Source organism: Seriola aureovittata, chromosome 22, assembly GCF_021018895.1.
Source record: "Seriola aureovittata isolate HTS-2021-v1 ecotype China chromosome 22, ASM2101889v1, whole genome shotgun sequence".
NCBI lineage: Eukaryota > Metazoa > Chordata > Actinopteri > Carangiformes > Carangidae > Seriola > Seriola aureovittata.
The window spans coordinates 8057710-8079767 of record NC_079385.1 but is presented as its reverse complement, the minus strand read 5'-3'; the positions used below and the strand labels follow the sequence as shown (position 1 = coordinate 8079767).

Sequence of the window (22058 nt, the reverse complement as noted above, 5' to 3'; positions counted from 1 at the left end):
TTCCCTCCTTACTCCCTCATCGCCGTCATCACTCTACTCTTTTACTCCTGTGTGTGTGTGTGTGTGTGAGATATATATAGTATATATATAGTGTCATTTCCTCATTTCCCTCGTCTTCCTCCATTTCTACTTTTTATCCGTCTGTTCCTTTCCACCTCATTTGCTGTCACAGTCTGTCCATATTCAGCCACTGGGTTAGTTCATTTGTAGCTACAACCAGAGGAAATGGTGCATCAGGCTCCTTCACTAGGCTGTTATCTGTACTCATGGTTGGAGCTGTGTGTGTGTGTGTGTTTGTGTACGAGGGAGAGAGTGCAAATCTATGGGAAGGCTTTGCCCGTGCACGCGTGTGTATTTATGTGCATTAGAAAGTTCAATTGTGCGCATGCATCTGTGCGTGTGCGTGTCCGTGTACAGGCGCCCGCATGTGTAACCGTTTGTGCCAATTATTTCATTACCGGCTGACAGATTTCTCTTTCCACTATTACTGCTTCCCGAGCCACAGGCACCGGCAGAAAACCGAGCGTGTGCGCGTGCACACACACACAGACACACACACACACACACACACACACACACACACAACACACACACACACACACACACACACACACACACACAAGCTCACACACAGCAACCAGTTCAAGTCCATCAATTAAGGAGGCAATTTGCTCAAGTGGTTCCACCTGGGCCAAAAGGCAGGTGGGTGGCTATGCTCTGTTTACCTATCAGACACTATTAGGCCTGAGATGTCACTGGTTTTACTTGTGCCCTGCTTCCGTAATGTCAGCTCTGCCTTTTTGTCTGCCTGCATGTCGGATGGGTTGTGTATTATGTGCGTGCGTGTGTGTGTGTGTGTGAGAGCGAGAGATTATGTCAAGACCTCAGATGATTACTGGGATGTAGTGTATCTGTCGGTGTGTGGCAACCAAATGACAGATGACACTAACATTTTCTGGATGTGCTGCGTATGTGTGTGTGTATACATGTTATGTGTCAGGTTATCAAGCTGCTGACATGTGGAAGATGTAGCAGATGCTTCGTCTGTTCACACACATCTCCATCTTTGACAAGACTGCTTCAGTGATCCCTCCATGTGAGTATTTTCTTATTTGTGTGTGTGTAATTCAATGTGGACTGCGTGCATGTCTGGCCTCTGCAGCAATATTTCATCCTCTCCAGAGTCCCATAAGAACCTGCCGCACACTGTGTTAGGTGTGTGTGTGTGTGTGTGTGGGCAAGTGACCCTTTGTGGCTCAGTATGCATATGTATACACGGCTGCCTCTGTGCCTGTGTGTGCACATCAACACTTGCTCCCAGCATTTATTCACTATCTTGAAGAAGCGTGTGTATACAGAATGTATGATGGCGCGCGCACACACACACACACACACACACAACACACACACACACACACACAGACACACACACACACACACCATGCAACACACTCGCACAGTCTGTTTGATAAATTAGACTTTGAGCTGCAGGAATTTGCTTCGCAATGTACTAAAGCAAACACAAGATAGCGCATACAGTCTGTCAAGCTCCGGTGTAAATTTGCAAGAGTGTGTGTACGCGCGTCTGCATTTGTATTTGTCACATCACCTCTGCATGTTAACCTGACGTGCTCAGACGTCTGTGGCCGCGGCGTTATCTGCAGAAAGACTGAGGCTCCGTGTTTACATGCCAGCTTCATCGTACAGATGTGGCTCCGAGGCACGCGGGAAAAAACACACGCAGGAGGTAAATCGCACCAACACGACCTACATGTCAATGTTTCCTCTCCCCGCCGTTTGATTTAAGCAAGGGCGTTCTGTTTCCTGCATCCCATAAGCCCTATTTCCTTTCAACTCATTGGATGTGGTATTATCCTTGGGCTTATGTGCTGGTGCGCAAGGTATAATTTATTGTCTGTTCAGCAAGGCAAATGTGCAAGCCTGGCATATTTCATTTGCTGAATACATATCATTATAAAAATATGATTTTTCTTGTTCTTTTTTGCAAACCTTTTTTTGTGTTTCACACTGTGTGGTGAAATGCTATCTAGGGTACGTCTGATTCATGCCTTTACTGTGAGTTTCTTGGTGATAATAACCTCTGAAATATGGGTGCACTCTGAGGAGGAGAGGCTAGCTAAGTCAGTGTTATGAAATGGGGAAGGATGTGTGACAGACACATCAATGCACATCAATACATACCAAATAGAAAAATGTGCATTACTTCTCAGATGATGAAACACCAGGTTGGAGGAAGCAGCGACCCACCTGCCTTCTTATATATTAGCTCGTACTTGAGCTCAGACAGACAGCTGGCGAACCTGCGCCGCTTTAGCGCCCATAGCAGTGAATATACAGCATGACTTGTAAATTACTGTGTACACAGTGCATATCCTGTATGTATTACCTTTAAGTGAAGAATGTGGCTTTAAAAAAAAAGAAAAAGAAGACTCCGTAACAGCAACGTAAAGAAACAACACACCACGGAAGAAAGCTTTCTGTATTCATGAGTTTGGTTTTAACAGTCCCTGCAGGTACAATAATGAAGTTTCTCTCCCCCATGTGGAATGGACCGTGATGATTATGATGAAGCAGAATCGCCGGCTGTTTTTCTTTCTTTTCTTTTTTTTTTTTTCTCCACTCCCTGCTGTTGTATCGACAGAGCTGTAAACATAAGCATAAAACTATATGTAGCAACGATGTAACTGTAAAAAAGGCTATTAACAGTTGCAGGGGGGGGGGGAGGCTTAAGCCTCTTGCTGCAAGACAGGAGATCCTGCTCAAGCTGGAGCTGTACAAGTAGAGCAGACGCACAAACAGTCGAAAGTGCAGATCTGTGCTAATCTGCACTTTCATGTTTGCTCAACATAATTCAAAAAGTTGTTTTTTTTTTTGCCTCAGTCTGTGCGGTACAACAGCCATCAATCCTTTTGGGGCGTTACAGCAGGTTCAAGCGCGGTGTTTTTTAAATTTCACGCATCACAGATTCTACATCAAAAAAATACCTCACAACTTCATGAGACAAGGGGTTTCCGATGAGTAAACATCATAAACATACTATCATTTGAATAATGCTATTCATGCAACCTGTTGGATCATAATTTGACACTGTAACGCTCTCCAGCGACGTCGATTATGTCAGTGATGATCACCATAAGTGCAGCGAATGTGTTGAGTTATCTGGCTTTGTTGCATGACTAACACCCATGTCAGCACCTTTCCCTTCCGCACGCCATAATGGCATTACGAGATAAATGAGTGGCGGCGCTTGTTATGACCCATAATGTTATGGCTTGTCCTTTACAGTGAGCTAAACCCATTTTCTCTTACTGCGCTGGATCGAGAATAGGAATTGGAACCCCACAAGCAATCTATTCAAGGGTGCAACAAGCTAAGGGGATGTGACGTGCCAATGTTTTTTAGTGATTTTCATTATGTGTCATTCTATTCTAATTCATTTTCAATTGGACCATAAGAGCTGCCGCCGTAAGCAGTACAAAAGGCAGGAACGAATGAAGGAGGATCTTGTTTGGCTGCAAGACATCCCGAGAAAGAAAATAATGATCTTTATGAAATTGCTTTAGACACAATCTGACAGCCGGGACCAGGCAAGTGGCTGGGCTTGTTGGAATCGATAAAGCCTCCATTAGTTTTCTAAAGAGTAACATGCAATTTGTTTCGGTGGAGCAGCATAGCATCGGTAATATTCTGCCCCTTTGACACAAAAAGCTAATGCACTATAGCCAACCTAATGTCAGATTAAACCTACATTTCTGTCAGATGGAAATGGAGAAACGCTCCCAACGCACCGGATCCATACGGCATGACCAAGCCTGTTATCACAGACACCACATTTGTGTCACAATGGCCTCCAGGGGACGAGCTTTTTTGTGAAGACAAAAGAAACAAAGAAACAAAAAAACATCTCCTTTTTTGAATCCATTCAAATGACTGTGATCCCATGCACGAAGAAGATCAAACTTCTTAAATAGCTATTGATCAGCTAAGATGAACAGACACAGGGTGATTGATCGAACCAGGTGGTGGGGGTGGCGGGGACAACCTCATCTCTACCTTTGACACAGCAGGAAAGCACAAATTGAAACCGCAGAAGGGTAAGCACACTTCTCACCCATCATTTCCTCGAGAACGCGCGCGGATGTATCACACTCGAGCGGCCCGGTGGTCACGTAATCGATAGCCTGGAGAGTTAGCTTATGAATAAGATGGACAGAGGGTCCGGCTCAGTTCCCCTTAAATCAGCACTCTCTGAGCTTGTATATCCAGATGAATACACGATAAGCTTGGGTTGGATCATCTGAGGGGAGGGACCGTCTCCTCTTTGAGAGACGGTCATGATGGACATGTTGCCAGTGTTGCAAGAATGGGCCCAGAGGAATCCGCCCCTCCTCGGAGGAAAAACGCTGATCTGAGAGGATCTTTCTCCCACCGGCTGACAAGCCGTTAGACAAATGGCCCTGCTACTCTCTAACCTCTCAGACTACTGGCCCTCCTTCTTCTTATTCTACTCCTCAGTGTGTGTGTGTGTGTGTGTGTGTGTGTGTGTGTGTGTGTGTGTGTGTTGTGTGTGTGTGTGTGTGTGTGTCTTCTGCCAAACACCCCTCCTCCTCCATTCAATCTCGAATATGTGCGTATACAGGCACTCACATGACTAATTCATACGGCGCATCGCAGTGACCAGAACACACTCCCTGGCTTACAGCACGAGGTTTTAATTAAAGATACAGCTGTGGTTATTAAAATCACTCAATCCTTTTCTGCAGTTCCCCTCATCTTCCATCCAGGAGGAGCACAATCTAGCAATCTGCGCTAGCTTTGCTGATCCGTGCCACAGTTTACTGCATGTGATACACATTTTATCACCAGCATCTGTATTACGTTAATGCGCCCGAGAGGAGGTAAGACGTAGCACCGCGTGTCCTTGCTGATTCGAGGTTTCTTTTTAACAGAGTAGCTCAGTTCCATGTCTTTCGAGCTGGGATCTGTAGGGCCTCGGGGAGTTTAAGACGGCACTTCGTGGGTGCAAGGGCAGAAATGGAGTGTATTAGGTCTATGTCTTCCTGACATCACTATTTCCAAAAGGCCAGTGAGTCTCTCTAGTAAAAACTGGAACCTACAGAGGAGCCTCACAGCCAGCTTTTCATTAGAGTCAAACTCCAAGCGCTGCCTTTTTTTTCTTTTTATTGTCCCACCGCACTGCCAAAACGCAATCAATAGGACTTTAGGAAAACTGGGTGCAATAGTGCACACTTTTTACTGTCTCACAATCAATAACAACTGTGAGAAACAGTGCCATGAGTAAATATCGAAGATTTCACACACACATACAGATTAAAAGTGCCCCAGGACACAAGACACAAGGGGGTCGTTTGGAGTTGGCTTAGATTACCTTGAAAAAAAAAAAAACCCCACCAAAGGTTCCCGCTGCAACTGTGATTGATTCATCGAAGTGAATTAATTAACAAACCCTTTAACTAATGAATCAATTAAGCAATTGATTAATGTGCATTACCCCTGCGGGTTATAGCTGATACTGACCATTAAAGATAAACTGTGCTCAATTTAAATCGGTTAACAGCAGATTACATGCAGGGGAGCGCTCGGCTTACCTGTGTGCATCATTGCTGTGAGGGATTTTGACATCAGCGAGGATTTGCTGAGTAAAACACGGTGATTGTGACATTGCTTCTGTATGCTAAAGGAGTATTACTGCGGCATTAAATACACGCATATTATCTTTATGTCACTTGAGCCTAAAGCTGTGCTTCAGGGCTGAGTTCCCTAAAATCCCTCCTTTCTGCAGATTAATAATAGATGCTTAAGAAGGAAGAAATACTTAATGACTACACCTCTGCTGCTGTACCTCTAAGTCATATTCAAGTCAGAGCTCATACTGCAGCTCACTCTGCCCTTAGTTGCAATTAAACAATCTACATCCTCTAGATGCAGGTGACGTTTTGGAACACACAACTACGCCCTTTCACAACAAAAGTGCATTCAGCATTCTGCTTCATTCTGCACAAACCAAAGTCATATTTCCCATTTGGAAAAATGGAACACAGCTCTCAACAAAGAAAACAGCAGGACAGAAAATCTCTGCAATAAGGAAAAATAGCAAAACAAAAATAATGTCACATAAAGAGGAGAACACTTAGAGCTGACATCATGAACAACAGTTCTGTAGCAGTCCTTCAATATCTTACATAACCGTCCGCTGTTTAACATCTCTGGTGCATTAAGCCGGCAATCATCCTACAAATCTGCAGATGTAGAGCTGGTATCTTCCCTGTGTAAAGGGGGCGGTGCATCTACTGGTCACTGGCATGCACATCTTGAAAGCTGCTATCGAGGGCATGTCGCTTTCGAGACATTGTAGAGTGCAGTGGCCTTTTTCTTGCAGTGGCCCGGGCTTAGAGTCGAGGGCTCTGTAAAGGTGACCTGATTAGGCATTGTTCCTCAAGGACCTCTTAAAGGAAAAGTGCACCTGATGACCTCGTCTGTGAATGGCACGTAAGCAGCGTGTCTCCATACACGAAGCTTGCATCGCTGGCCATAAACAAGCTGTTCTGTCAAAGTATACAGCCTATGACTACCACTAGTGTTAATTTGTTCCGTTTTTCCATCTGTCTTTCTTGAGGAAAACAAGCAACAGTGAGAAACAGAAGCATGTGCACACGGGAGATGCCTCTCTCTCTCTCTCTCTCTCTCTCTCTCTCTCTCTCTCCAAAAACTCATGTCTGAAGATGTAACAGGGCTTCCCTTTCTCCACGGGCAACGTACGTGCAGGACACCGAGCGTTTGCCACCGCTTGACCCAAATCTGCCTGAGGCTGCTCCGAGCAGAGCTGCCGTGCCACTAACTGCCATTCTAATCCATATCCTTTTTTTTTTTTTTTCCTTTCAATAGGATCCCTAGGTCTGCATTGTCTGTCTGTGGTCAATGAAACCTGATCTTGGTCGCCCTATGTCAGGCGCAGTGTATGAATACACACATCTCTGTCACTTCGGCCCATTATGGCTCACCCTGTGGTTTCACCTGAGGATCAATAACTGCGGTCGTCAGGCGGACCGGTGGTAGAGGATGTCCAGAGGCCACTGGGGTCGGTACTCCGGTTTTGGCTTTTAACCGTCAAACACAGATTTTTTTTGAAGTGTGAAATTGGAATGGTGTCTACTAGCAAAACAGGTTACAGGTAGCAACACCACGTCTAAGAGCGCTCGTTTACTTGAAGAGTACTTCAGATCAGATTCTATCTTCTGTCTCTTCAGGCCTGTTTTCTCATATGCTTTGAAAACAACAGATGCCAAAGCACTGTGATTTTGATGTCCATTGATAATAGCCCAGATCATTCCATTTTAGATAAGGATTACTACTTTCTCCTTTCGTCATTCACAATTATCCAATTTATCTTTTCTGCAGCTGTGGGTCATAACTTTTTTTTATCTCCTCACAAATAATGTCATATTTCAACATTTTAACAGTAAATCTCTCGAATCCCCCCCCCCCCCCCCCCCCCCCACCCGATGCTAATTTTCATGTAACTCCACAACTTTATTGCTGTATTAAGAAAGAACTACAGGCCATTGAGGTTTTAAAAGAGCTGTTCTTCGTAGCTTTAATTGTAACCCACAGGGTGCCTCAATTTCATGCTACCAATGATTTTATAACATTGAGTAACGTGGTTATCTCTTCATTATTTTAACCTAGATTGCCCTTGGTTCACCAGTGGATTCCCGTTTCCTGGAAAAAAAAAAAAAAAAAAAAACTGCTCCATGAACCTGTCAAGCTCTCTATTGCCATGTGACAAATATCTCGGCCAATGAAGAGCAAAATGGGATTTGCTCCATTGCCTGAATTATTGAAGTGGACAGTGTGAGAAATTTATGGCACAAAATTCATCCACATTCCCTATGCATAATGTTTTAATATGTTTCCATTCCCACCCCCAATACACCCACCACCACCAGCACCACCCCAACCCTCGATCTCCCTCCGCATCCTCATTTTTCTCAATGCACAAGATCCCGTGTCACATTATGCAAGGGAGCTGACGCAATGAGGTGTACAACTCCCAAAAATACACTCGCTGGCATGTTGGGCTCTCTTAACAGGCTGGCAGAGGGGTGACAGTCGCTTTCTTTGTGAGCATCCCACTCGTGGATCTCTGGCTATAGCTGCTAGCATTCCCACCTTCCCCGGGATGATCGCATGTCCGGGAAACGTGCCCGCCGATATCCTGCGTTCACCCCAACGTGAACGTAAAGAGAGAAGTGGTGATGAGTCTGTGACATGATGTGATTCACATCGTGTTGCACAACCCTGATGATGATGAAGGAATATGTGAAAAGGGGGTGTGTTCTGTTTTTAGGCTCCTTGTGCATGCCTGTCATTACCCCACCCCCAAAAAGATTGTCACTAATGCAGTCCTTTGGATTTGTTTCATCAGTTGGTGTTATTAGCCCCTACAGCTGGCTTTGACCTTGGCCATTCTCGTAGCCTTAAGTGAGCATGTCCTCAGCCCCTCCTTTGTGTGCCACCCACCCACCAGCTCTCTTTAGTAGATTTCAAAAGGAACCTTACAAACCGTTAACTGCATCTTCTTGCCACCGAGCGACCAGCAGGTCCCCCGCCCCGCCCCCCCAGCACCCCACCCTGAAAGTTAAAAGCTATTTGGTGTCAAGTTTTTTTTTTTTTTTTTGAAAGCAAAGAAAATGCAGGCTTAGGGGGAAAAATTCAGGACCTCGGTGTAAAAGCACAACATGATACAGACAAACAACGCTGCGGTGAAGGTCAAAAATATTGCCTTGCCAGTCAACAAGCTCGACAGTGCTGACGGCCTGAATCTAATGAGAGTCCCTCGCATTAACACAGCCATGAGCAGCACTTTTTTGCGTACTGTTAGTTGGCCACACAATCCTCTTTTTGACCTCTGTGGAAAAAAAAGGCTAGCATGCCACAGTAAATTAAAAATCCAAAGGAAGGCTTCAGGACATGTGCCAGTACAAAATCCTGAACTCCCCTTTGTCCCCCATTTTGGCTGACAGACAAGTTTTTTTTTTGTGTGTGTGTTTTTTTTCTCCCACCCCTCTCCTCCCCATCCTTTTCAGTATGGCTGGACATTCTTCTACCCCACAGTAGTCATGGACTCACCACGGTGAGGAGAGAGTGTTTGCCACTGCTTGACCTGAATATTTGCCCAGGGCCGGAGGCAGGGAGGGGATGGCAGGCCATTCCAAGCCACGCTTCTCGAAAAAAAAAAAAAAAACGCCACAAAGGAAACCCATGACTATTCCTAAGTGCCAAACAGACTCTGCTCGCCCCGGGGCGTACACGCATAAAGGGAATATTAAGTGCTGTTTTTTTTTTTGTGTGCTAGGTTCATACAGAACAGTAATCCCCTGGGTTGCACCATTTGACTTTCATAAGGAGTTTGAGCAGTAAGTGTACTCAACCTCTGCGTGAAGATCTCCCCGCAGACAGGTGTGATTTGTATTTATTATGTTCCACTGTAGGTGGAATTAATGACGAGGAATAATCTGCCTCACCGACACATCAGCTCACTTCTGACGGATCTGGTGTCTGATGATTGCCACACTCATTAAACCACATGTCATTCATTCAGCTGAATGTCAGCAAATGAAACTCAATTAATTACCCTCCACCACCCCACCCCAACCAAAAAAAGAAAAAAAAATCTGGACAATTTGCCACAGTGCAGCCACATCCACAGGCTGAGAACCTCCATTCAGCATGACAGTGATGACAGGCACATTGTGGACAGTGTATTAGAGCAGTGAGCCTCGCTGGGAGGTGTGTGAATGGTGATCGGGATTGAAATGAATCCATAAAAGGGGCCAGAAAACGCAACAGAAGGTAAATGGAACGACATTAGAACCGCTTGACCTCAATGTTACCCTAAAGCTAGACTCTAGTGCCATCTATTGAAAACGTTTACACCAAATCAGTATTCTATGCGAAGAGTGAGCTGATTATCTCAATGCCGCTGTTTTCCCTCGAACAGCTTCAACTTATATCTTCGATTATACATAACTGATCAATCGATTATCCTCGGTTGGATGAGTTGTTGGCGAGGAATAACGCAGGTTAGGGGAAAATCAGAGCAAGACGATCTGTGCTTCATGCAAATGACTGTGCTTTTTGCCTTGGTATGGAGTGGATTTTTATTCAAGTGCTACCCCAAAAAAAAAAAGTCCACATTTGACTGCGATTGCGCCGAAGCCACGGACAACACTCCGCATTGGGTTTACTGTAGCGGAAAACTTCATTAAAACTACAGGAAACGTGGTGGCGCATTAAGACAGCATGGATGTGAGAGGTGAATCGGTGGAGTTCTGAGTGATTACCTTCTTTGAGCAGGCGGGAGTGAATAAGGAGAATGAGAAAGCAGCAGATCGCCGCTCCGGTCAGTGCCCACGCAACTCTGAGCAGCTGCATCCTGGCGTAGGAGGGTTTGTGGCGGACCGAGACAGCCGTGCAGCCGGAGAGAGAGACACTCCACCTCAGCTCACAGACACGCACTGGCTCATATTCTGTTGGCCATGAAATTCAAGCATTCGTCCCCTTCATGCTAACCAAAAAAAAAAAAAAAAAATCCTCACTTGATAGTCCGGTTCAGGTGTGATGAAGAGGTGCAGGGATCCGTAAAAACAAGGGAAAATATGCGCGCTTGCTTCGCCGCCGGTGCGTCAGAGTGGCTCCAAACACAGGGGCGATTAACCCCCAATCACAGACTGAGGGGCTGACATCTTTCCTCACACCACTTCTCGCTCTCTTTTTTTTTTTTTTTTTTCTTCTTCAAGAGTCTCTCGTCGGCTTCACCAGAGTGTCGCTCACGACAGGCTCGGCAGAGCGGGCTGCGCCCCTCGGTGTGACTCCGTCTTCGAGTGCGCACGGCGGTCCACGGCGATGCGGCGCGCAGATGAAGATCACCTCTCCCCGCTGCATGTTACGCACATCTCTCCCATTGCTGGAGAGGCAGAGGCAAACAACTGCCAGCCAAGTCGCCTTGCAGCTCTCGTTTTCCCTCTCCCTCTCTCTCCCACTGTCGCCCTCTCTCTCTCTCTCTCTCTGTTCTCTCTCCCTGTACTTCACTATATTGCTCCGTCGTTCCGTCACTTTCCCTCTCTCTCTGTCGCCGTCCCCCCCCCCGCTCCCCCAACTCTCTCTCCACTTCTCCCTCCTCTCCCTCCCTCTCTCTCCTTCCCTCCTGATTCACTCCAATGCAACTCTTGCCATTTACGCACGAGCACAGCCAGTTTCATAAACTATGCATCTCCTGGATGATCCCTGTTCTTCTTCATCTGCGCGTTGCACCTCTTGGAAACATTTTTTTTTTCTTCTTCCCAAACCAGCAGCTCTGTGGCTGACAGACTCCCCTGACTTTGAAGGCAAATAAAACGTCACACTGAGCAAAGACCAGGCTGCGCAGGTTCTTTCTATCTACTTTGTCCTCCCATCAGATAATCTATAAAGATCAAACAGTTGCAGGCACTGAATGTCTGCACATCTCTGTCTCTCTATCCCTGCATGTGTGTGTGTGAGTGTGTGTGTTGCTCATACGAAATCGACTTTCTCCCCCCCTTCTGCTTAGCTCCAGGTTACGTCACAACTCCCCCAAATAATCTCCTCCAGCTACAAAGCATGAGGTAGTGCAGCTGTAATAGGATGTTTCCACTGATAAATAAAAGGGAGCAAACCCTGGGCTGCATGTGGTCATCATATAGCACCCCGAATTAAGCCAAACATAGAAAGAGTATTTTATCTTCCATTGTAACATTGAGATGATGTTATACAGACTTTTCTTGGCCTCACAATTTTGTTATTTTTAAAGTGCTGATTTTTTGGTGGATTTCCTGTAATGAGGAGATTCTGCACATTAGCCAAGCCTTCCAGTTATTGAGACAAGCAAAAGGCTTCGGATAGCCTTGCCTGAGGCTCGTTTTCCTAGAATATATCAACATCCCCTGAAAGCTATTACACATGTAGCCTAAAATTTCATCATATTACAAACATAAAGAACTGATGCCGTTGCAAATTCTTAAATAGCCTCCTCTCCTCTGTGCACAGTGTGATGTGTTCAAAAAAAAAAAAAAAAAAAAAAATCATGTCAGGATCCTGTGAATGAAAGCAATCCGGCTGGAGGAGGACCAATACTCAATAGCAAAACAATAGCTTGTGTAATCCCCCCCCTTCCCTCTCTCTCCTCGCCCCCCCACCCCTCCACCCCTCCTGCCTTCTGAGTGCCAACACAGCCATTGTTCTCTGTTTTATGTACATTTGCATCCTGTTTAACTCTCACACGACTCGGGGATGCCTGACGCGGGGATTACTGGCACAGTGTGTCCATCAGTCATTTGGAAGCTACTGGTCAGTTTGCACACAATCGCCATCATAAGGCCGCTGGAGCGATCACAGCATCCAAGAGCACAGCATTTCCTCCTTGGGGTGGTGGTGGTGGTGGTGGGGGGGGGGTGCTTGTGAGTTTTAGCCCAGCGTCTCTGTATTTATAATTGAATCAGAATGACATGGTTGGACGAGTGACGGTGCCACTCAAACCAGAAAACTGTCATTGCAGTGTCAATAAGGTTGGCCCCTGCAGCTACTAGCACTAATTAGCTGATAACAGTCTCTGCTGGCTGGCATGCATGCCAGACTGTGTGTGTTTGTGTGTGTGTGTGTGTGTGTGTGTGTGTGTGTGTGTGTGTGTGTGCTTGTGCTTGTGTGCATACTTTGAATGTCTATGGCTTTGTTTGCACGCCACTTTGTGTGTGTGTATGTTTAGCTCAAGTGTGCGTGTGTGTGTGTGTGTGTGTTTTAGACAGGCCCCTTTTTTTCCCTGTCCTGACACCTCCCTGCCTCCTCTCCAACGCTGTGATCCATCCATCTACTGCACGGAAAGCAATTAACAGTGACTTGACCTCTACAAGGATTTGAGGTGGGAAGACTGTATGTGTGCTTGTGACTGTGTGGGTGTGTGTGCTTGTCTAACATTATCATCTGTTGTGCCTATACCACTCTATACTCTCCCAGAAGAGCCGCAAACTAAATATAACTTTGTGCACACACAGCCTAATTAAGAAACACTGAGACAGAATGATACGGTTTGATTTGCTGTAGGAACCAGTTACACTTATTCACGAGGTTGCCATCTTTATGCGCCTGGTCCTCACATCTCGCCTGATGCGCTTGAACCTGTAAAATAGTCCCAAAGCATCCAAACCATATGTATAGTGTTATTTTGACACCAATTTAAGCAATTTGTGTAACTGTGAGGAATTATTTAGAACATTAAAAGCATGCAAGCTTTGTTGCTTCTACACCTACCAGTAATTAGGCTTTTCTGTTAAGTTATTTATAAAGTAGGAAGGTGTGAATCGAAACTGGCTCCGTTCTTAAGCCAGCTGTAGCAAACAGCCGAGACGGGAGCTTCACTCTGGAAGAACAACCCGTTAGTGCGCTGATATAAAACTTTTCTTTGGACAGAAACAGGGTGAACGTTGCTGGAGTTCTTCCCCTTTACACATATCTATGATATCTATGCTTTTTCAGGTCAGGTGTCACCGTGAGCAAAAAATATAGCCACAAAACAGGCGAGTATGGATTATTATAGTAGGGCATAAAGCAGCATGAAGGGAATTATAAACTGTCCCATTATTTATTTTAATTAGGCAATTTAAAGCGGCTGCAATCGATATTTTTGTAATATTATTGTGAAATGTGAAAGAGGTTGCTTGTATGAATCTACAGAGAATTATCACCGGACTCTGCACTTTAAACTGAGGGAGGAAAAAAATCTGTTATTGCACATCTCGCCCTGAACCCTCCTGTTTTGTTATGTATGTTATACATGTGTTTTCCCCCATAGTGAAGTTACTTATGTTTTCAGTCAGTTGCCCGCCAGACAGAAACAAACTCTGTGTTAGATCTGTTCCAAAATCTCCAAAAACAGAAATCCAAATAGACTTCTGTGGGATTTTGCTGCATTTAAAGCACCGTCAACACCGGAGAGCAGGAGAACTGACTGAAGCAGCTGTTTTTCCGCAGCAGTCTTACGAAACGTCATTAGTTGATTTTGATACCATTAGGGAAAAGTTTTAAGGTGCTAAAAAGGTGTCAATCCTTGTTTTCAACAGCTTAATCTTATGCTAACTGTATACTTATATGACATGCTGAAATATAAATATCAGTGCCTTAGTGTTTCCTTTTTTATCACAGAGTACACAGGGGCTCATTTTTGTTGCCTTGGGGACCAACTATTCTGTCTAGACACCATTATAAATCCCTGTTAGATGTCTGCTTGCATTTTTCCTAACCCCTCTTTTAAATTACAAGAGGATAGCAAAAATATTTTGATATAAATTTTGGAGCACTGTGGAATTCTTTTCTTTTTCTATTTTTTTGTAAATTATTAAACCATTTCCTTCCCCTCTATCCTCACACCACCCACCTACACTGCTGCCATGTCTCCTCTCTCACTTTCTCCTCCTCTATACTGCCACCCACTCACCGCTATGCTTTTTCTTGCCAGAAGCCAGGAGAGGCGTTACTTGCTTTGTCCTCTGTGCAGGTCACTGGCTGTGTGCCAGACAGAGCCCATGCCAATAAAAGCCATGAGTAATGGGCTAAAACTTCTACATTCGCTGTGTTTCCCATTATTTCCCATGGTCAATAAATCTGAAGGAGGGCTTAATCAGAGGGAAAAGCTGGAACATACGGCCTATGTCCAATAGGGTGTCCAACACAAAGATTCTTACGGTTTAATCAGAGATAAAAGTTGAGGTGGCAGCCACCAGAATGGCTCTCCTTGTGACCCACTTTGTCTTCTCACAGGTGAGGCCATTATTGTTTGGACAGGTTGAACACTCTGCTACTGTCAAAACAATGGCTTCTTCTGGGCCTCTGAGACGAGGTCGACTCTGAATGAAGTCCTTTTACGAACCTAATAGACAGATAATTGAATAAACGGTTCAAAATCCATGAATTACCCAGCCGGGTTTCACTGCACGACTGGATAGACCTATGCACCTGTCAGAGCTTTATACAACAGTCCAACCAGATCTGGAAGAGTCATCAACATTCTTATCCACATCCTTTTTTTTTTTTTTTTTTTTTACAATCTAACATATATCTTTAAGGACATACCAGGTAGAAAATGAGTCTTTTTTTCCCCACAGCAGTGTTACAAACATGTAGCGGTGCTGATCTCAATCAGTTCTTGATGCTAGTCATGTTTTAGTTATGGTGGCGACTCATTTTTTAATGAGGTCAAACCAGTACGCAGGATTTTCATGTGGACTTCTTTACCTTTATTAAACCTACCATTTTGGCCACTAAACAAGCTGTGAATGCAACATTGACAGATTATCATCTATGCTAGCATACAGCTGCCTATCCAGCAGTCCAAGCAACGTTAGCATTCACTTGACAAATGCAAGTGTAACATTCACTCTCTTTTAGCTCTATTTTTGGTATTCACCAGTTCCCGAAGGAAATACAGTATCCAGGCCTTTCGATGCTAAAAGCTATGTTTACTAGCTAGCTTGATGCTAGTTAGCGATAGTTCTTTGCAGGTTCATCACTATGAGCAATCCCCTTGACATAACACTTATTTCATTTGATCTATTGTTATTATACGGAATATGGATTGTAGCTCCCTATAGTCTAAGTTTTTCATTATAGAAAAGTCAAGCTATTGCTGCAACACAAAATATGCTAGCTGGGTATTGCCAGGGTAACCATAACAAAGATAGTCTTTTTAATCAGATATCTTTGGGTGTGGTGGTGTCATGGCTACACAGTATGGCCTCCTCACAACTGTGGACATGTGTTCCCAACTTTGTGAGTAATTTGTAATAGACTATCTGAACCAATCAGGGCTGAAACTTTAGGCTTGTGTTTCCTGTTGGTGGTAGGGAGCAGAATTTAAAAGACAAAAGCAGAAATGGAAAAAAAAAAAATCAAACAAAATAAGGGAAAATTGCATAAGTTTAATACAGCTGTTAAAGGATGGTTCATTCCTGTGGCTGAGATGGATTGTTCTGACAGAAATCCACTTTTCTGTTCTCCCTCACATCATCCCATCCTTAGCACTATCTGCACAAAGCCACCATACTAAGAGACACCACGGATCAATCTTAGTCAGGAGAGGCCTTTTGCTGCAACTCTGCTCAGTATCAAACACAACTTCCCCACAGACGCAAAGATCACCTGCGAGAAATGATCCATCACAGCAAACACAAGGCACCAATTTGGCTTCTTGGCAAACTTTCTGTTTAATCAGAACTTCCCTGCGCTCAAGTTGAGTGTTTTCATATCCGTGCAGGCACTGTGCTCCTCTTTGCTTACTGTCAATCACCTGACGCCCACAGGAAAGAAACAAAGTATCTGTCAGCAAATAATCCATCAAAAACACATCACATTAGACGTCTGTCACATTCACGTCTTTGTATTTAGGAAACATTTGTTAGGTTGGGACATCAGTGCATTTTCCGCCGCATAAAGTTTTGTGTGTTTTTAGTGACTATGTCTGATTTTACACATTATGTAATGCAAAGCAACTGGAAGGAATCTAAAGATAGAAATATATGAGCTATAAAGAACATACCAGTGTCATTTATAGCCCATTTATTTCTATGAAGGGCTTATTATTAGCCTAAAAGAAAAGACAAATTACTTTTATTACTTTTAATTCTGTTCTGTTCTATTTTTGGGGAACATGAGGTCTTACTGTACCAAATGTAAAAAATGTGTCAAAAGTTCATCGAGCATGAACATTTTTGGAGGTTTCTGTCAAGGTCTTCAGCCGAGTTCCCATTCCTGTTAACGTATGAGTGACGGGTCAGAGACGCACGGCATTCAGCTGCATATTTGTGGGTTTTTACATGTGTTGCATCTCCAAGAATTTCAATTCATTGGCAGCTTTTACAAAGACACTATGTCCTGTGTCTATGTGAAAGATTAAGGGGGAATGATGTGATTTGATGTGTGAGTTGTTTTTTGTCTGTGATTGGATGTGTGACCAACACAGAAATTATTTTCAACCTAAACAAATGTTGATACATCCTGCTCTTTTTAATTGGAGGCAGTGTCACTCACACTGTCTTAAGCCGCAAAGCTATTGTGTCACTCATTATGAACTGTATGCACATTTAATCAAGTCTTATTATAGGAAATGCAATATACTGAGCTGACAAACACCACTGATAGACCCATCCTCTGGAGGCTTCCACTAAGCTTCTTACATTTCCTGTAGTTGGAGCAAAGCAAACAAGCACAAACATGCACGCACGCGGAGGCTTCCTCTCCGCTCCGTCTCCATGTTCCTGACTTTCATTCATCCATCCATCATCCCTCGGCAATGAAGCTCTCACCTGGCCTGATTCCATAAGTTACCAACTAAGTGCTACACTACCAGGCAAAGTGATTGGTGTCATGCGTCTTATTGAGTTTTTCATTAATTATTCATTTCCTTTTCATCAGCTTTCACCAGGCGAGTGTCACGTAAAGTATGGAAACAACTGCTTTGTTTGAAGATGAGGTTTCCTGATGTTGCAGAAGACAAAGCTAATAATAACTAAGATGACTGACATGCACTGTAAAAATGTCAGCTTACATTCTGAGGCAAAGATGAGCGTTACATAGTTACACAGAATTATGAATTATGAGAAGCAATTAAAGCCAACAATCCAAGCTAGTCCCTGGCGTCAACACAAGGATTTCAGAGTCTGACACTTTGCCTCATTCTGCTTCACAAATAAGCAAACTTTATATAGATGAAACTAAAGCGCTTAAACATATAAAATGAGGACAAAAATGAATAACTAATAAAGAAATCATGTCTTGCTGTGCAGCGTCCTCTTACTGCACATTTATCCTCAATCTCGATGGACGGAAGACAAACAAAAGCAACAGCGCTCACAATTAAATATTTAACAAGAAAGTCTCGACGACAGCAAAATGCAACTTTATCTACCAAGTGCTGCCTTTGTCTCCTGGGAGAGTTGTTGGTAATGATACCCAGAGGACAAATGTGCTAAAGTGACAAAGGAACAGACCACAAGACAAATGGGGGAAAAAAACAACTTAAATCTGTCAAAGAACATGTGACAGGCAGAGAGAACATGAATTATTGAGCCTTTTTGCTCTCGACTTAATCTGTGCTTTTACCAGGGATTTGTAAAGATTTTTCTTTTTTAATATGGTGAATAAAGATCATAAACACTGCCTTCAAGACTGCAATCTTTGCAAAACAAGTTTGTTAAATTGGAGGGAGTATGGAAAGTTGCATCTGCTCCTTCCGATGAATCCATTTCATATATTACAGCCTGAACTGGATGGAAAATCAGATGTCTAAAATGTATTATTACCAACCTTAAATCATTTACTTTCTAACCAGAGTTTGGAATGCCATTTTCCATGGCATAAATATGCTTAAAGAAATTAACTGTATTTAAATAGTGGTACGGCATAGTGGCTAACAGTCAAGCTGAGCAGCCATAATATAAAAAGCAGGAGCTGATGGACCTCTGAGGAACTACTCATCATCAGATACAACTGTCACTCTCACTGCAGTGTCAAAAATGACATCATCACATCTCTCGGCGACACACCTAGCAACCGTCTACTTTCTTCTACACCAATAACATTTTAGACACGTCACCTGATCTCATCGCTAGAAGGAAAGGTGGAGCAGTGCAGAGAAGAAGAGAAAGGTCCTTATCACAAACAGTTGAATGCTGAAAAGTAAGTGACATGTTCACAAGTATGGGGCCCAGGTCTGTCAAAAACACAAGCTAAACTTATATTATTGTAGCTTGAACATCTGTCTTGACTCTGTATCTCATTATCTGTTAAAAAAAGTTGAGGCTAGACTTGTACATTTGTATGTGTTAGGCTTCTCCCATTATACTTGCTGGTCAGTCGCACATTTTAATCTGGATAACTCTCCTCCCAGATGAACATACTGGCCAAGTCTGGTACCCACGTTACACCAAAATTGGCAGTGTGCTGGTTTGCATGAACAGGGTGGCCTGGGATGGATTCCCAGCCTGAATTATTGTTTCAGCCCACCCCTGGTACAGCTTGTATTAATGATGCCTTAAATATCAATGAAATTATAGTGTTTTTCCAATTAGCGTCAAAGCCAAAATGCAACACAAACATTGTTATTAACTATTTTGCTCTTGTTTTCCATTTAAAGATGAGTTTGTTGCCAAAAAACTGCCATCACTGATAAACTGCCTCGATTATAGAGTCCAGAAGAAGCATCTCACATCAGTGTCAACGCAGACGTTTCTCCGGGGCTGACTTCAGCTCACTTTCAATACAAGCCATTCTGGAAGAGAGCTGACTTCATCATTTAAATATTGATCAACTTTTGTAATGAGGATGTCATATTCAATCTGTTAAGAAGTAATTAAAAAATCAATATCCTATCAACATTAAATGAACCACAGTTTCTGTTTTATTCGGGATCGACTGAGAGAGCTGTAATTGACTCGAGTCTCAATTTTCATCGCAATCTTCTGTGTATGGAACATCCTGACGGCTGTTAAATGTGGTCGAAATCTCATACTGGCACATTTAGGTACAGATCACTGAGCCTGACAGAGAAGTGGGAGGAAGAGATACAAAGAATAAAAAGCTTTGAAGAAGAATGTTTGGCCTTTTGTAGCTTCTGTGCAAGCTCTCAGCATGCAGGAGAGCTCATCAGATAGCAAACAGGTGAACATAGCAGGAGTTTTGTGCATACGTACATGCAGGCGGGAATATATAGGCTGCGTGTATGGAAATGAGGAATGAAAGGAGGCGGAGAGAAAAGAGGCAAAGAAGCGAGACACCGATCCAGGCGATAACATGTCTCTTTGCCCCAATGAAAGCAATAAAAATAGGTCAGGACACAACACAGTCATGTAATGTTGAACTCAGTGCTCACCCTGTGCAAACACTCGACAGGCTTGTGTCTGCTGCTGTGAAGAAGCCCTAATGTGCAGGTGCAGTGACTTCCTGGAGTCTGTGCTGCTTCCCTGACTACTGCTCTTGCTGTATTAATTTGCTAATGAGCTTTAGAGGTGACAGTAGGCAGTTTTTTGTTACATCTGGTCAGAGCAAGGCTAGCTCTTTCTCCCTGTTCACGGTCTTTGTGATAATCTGAGCTAACTGCTAACTAGCTCTGGCTTCATATTTAGCGTACAGGCATGAGAGTGGTGTGAATGTTCTTGTCTAACAGCAGGGAACACACTGCATGCGTTGCGTTGCTGAACTGCTGCTCGCGCATGTGTATGTGTTACTGCGTGTCTGCTGTGTCACTGCTACTGGCGGCTCCATCGTTCTACATAGAGTTTGCCTTGGATAATGGCCACTAGTGGGCTATTCAAATGTTGTATTTCTTTCATTATAAATTCATTTCTGATTCATTTTTGTTAGAATATGTCACTAAAACGACACCGTCTCCACATGCAGCTGCTTAAATAAAATATTTATATTTTTTCATGGCTGTGTCATATTCAGATTCAGCCTAAACATTAAAACTGAAGTAAAAGTGTCAATTTTATGTAATGTTGTAGGTATGATAGCACTATGACTATCAATAGATATTTTCCCTGTCTACTCTTGCCGAGGACTGCGTGTATCACATGTGAGAAATAGGCGAAACCCCTTATCTCTATCATGCGATGCAGCTGCGAGGCGTGGGACGCACATGTCATGCAGGCCGCGTGTCCGCTCCAACCTGTTAATATGGCACTGGAATGAAAACCAAGACATTCTGCGACCACAACACCACGTGTTCCTGGCCTAACCTTCAGCTAAAAGGCTAACTAGACTTTCCCCAAAATGTATGACTGTTCCTTTAAAAGGCCAATTCATACTGTCTATTGCCTCCTTGCTTTGAACGCCTCCCTCCTGATTCTTCTTGCATACTCATGCATTGATTAAAATTTTACATTTTTAATAGCAATATGTAAAAACAGCATATGCGCTTTAGCATATTAATCCACTTATTCTGCTTTATAACGAAAGGCGAAATCAGAACTTTAAACAAATATGTGAGACATGTTGTATTTTTTATGACTTTCTGTATATTTAAATGTAGCTCTGTGTGGTGTACCTGCTACAGGATGAAAAGCAATACAGCAGAAATTGAAAAGAAGCAATAGCATTGAGGCAGTGGAGGCTGTGGTCTCCATGGCCAAAACAAAATTCGATTGTGAAAATCGAGTAGATGATGATAATATTTGGTAGCTGCATTGTCTGGCACAAGGTAAAAAAAAAAAAAAAAAGAGCAGTCGCCTCTCTAGATTGCCGTAACCTTGACTCACCCTGTCATTTCTGCATTCATCAGGGAGAGAAAAAAGGAAAGGCAATTGAAAAGAAATGTGATTATTAGATGAGAGGATGTAGAGAGTGAGGAAAAAAAAGGAGAGGAGGCAGAATGGAGCATGAGAGCCATGGAGTGGGGGGTTGGGGGTGGGGGGGGTGGACAAGGAGCGGGGGTCAGACATGGAAAAACAAATTTTTGTCTTTCAGGGCGTAAGGAAGGAAGCGAGGAGAGCGTACGGAGTGACATGGAGGGCGAAATGATTCACAATTTTGCAGCAACGCTTCAGCAGAGAGTCAGACACTAACACAGTCTGTCTGTCACCACAGGCTGCTGATGGACACACATTATTGGATCCATATACCGCCTCTTTGCTCAGCGTCAGTTCTTCACTGTAGACACGTGGCCTTCAGTTAAGCAGTCAGAGCGATTGCTCAGGGAGAGAAGCAGAGTGAGCTCAATATTAAATGGTGACAAGAAAACTAAGACGCTTGTGTGTGTGTGTTTATTTTTATACGCTCACTGTTATGCATGTTGGACACAGTTTCCTGATGGTTTAATATCAGAACTGTGACACTTGAAAATGAGCCTCTTCAGTGCAAGAATTTTATAGCTAACAAATTCATTTTGAAGCCTAATTGAACAGCCTTATTTTATTTCCTTTTTTTGCATTTAAACCCATGTAATACAAACACTAACT

The 22058-nt window shown here is 43.5% G+C and overlaps 1 protein-coding gene across 4 annotated transcripts in view; it reads right to left on the bottom strand.

Annotated features, from left to right (window-relative positions):
* The window catches only part of tafa5a (TAFA chemokine like family member 5a), a 140220-nt gene that overhangs the window by 82579 nt on the left and 35583 nt on the right, over positions 1–22058 (bottom strand). Inside the window, exon 1 of one of the 4 annotated variants that reach the window (XR_008826402.1) lies at positions 10386–11191. The exons of the other annotated variants lie outside the window; for them this stretch is intronic. The gene's annotated coding sequence lies outside the window, so the exon portion shown is untranslated. Of the gene's footprint in view, positions 1–10385; positions 11192–22058 lie in introns of those variants that run through there. 4 annotated transcript variants of the gene reach the window in all.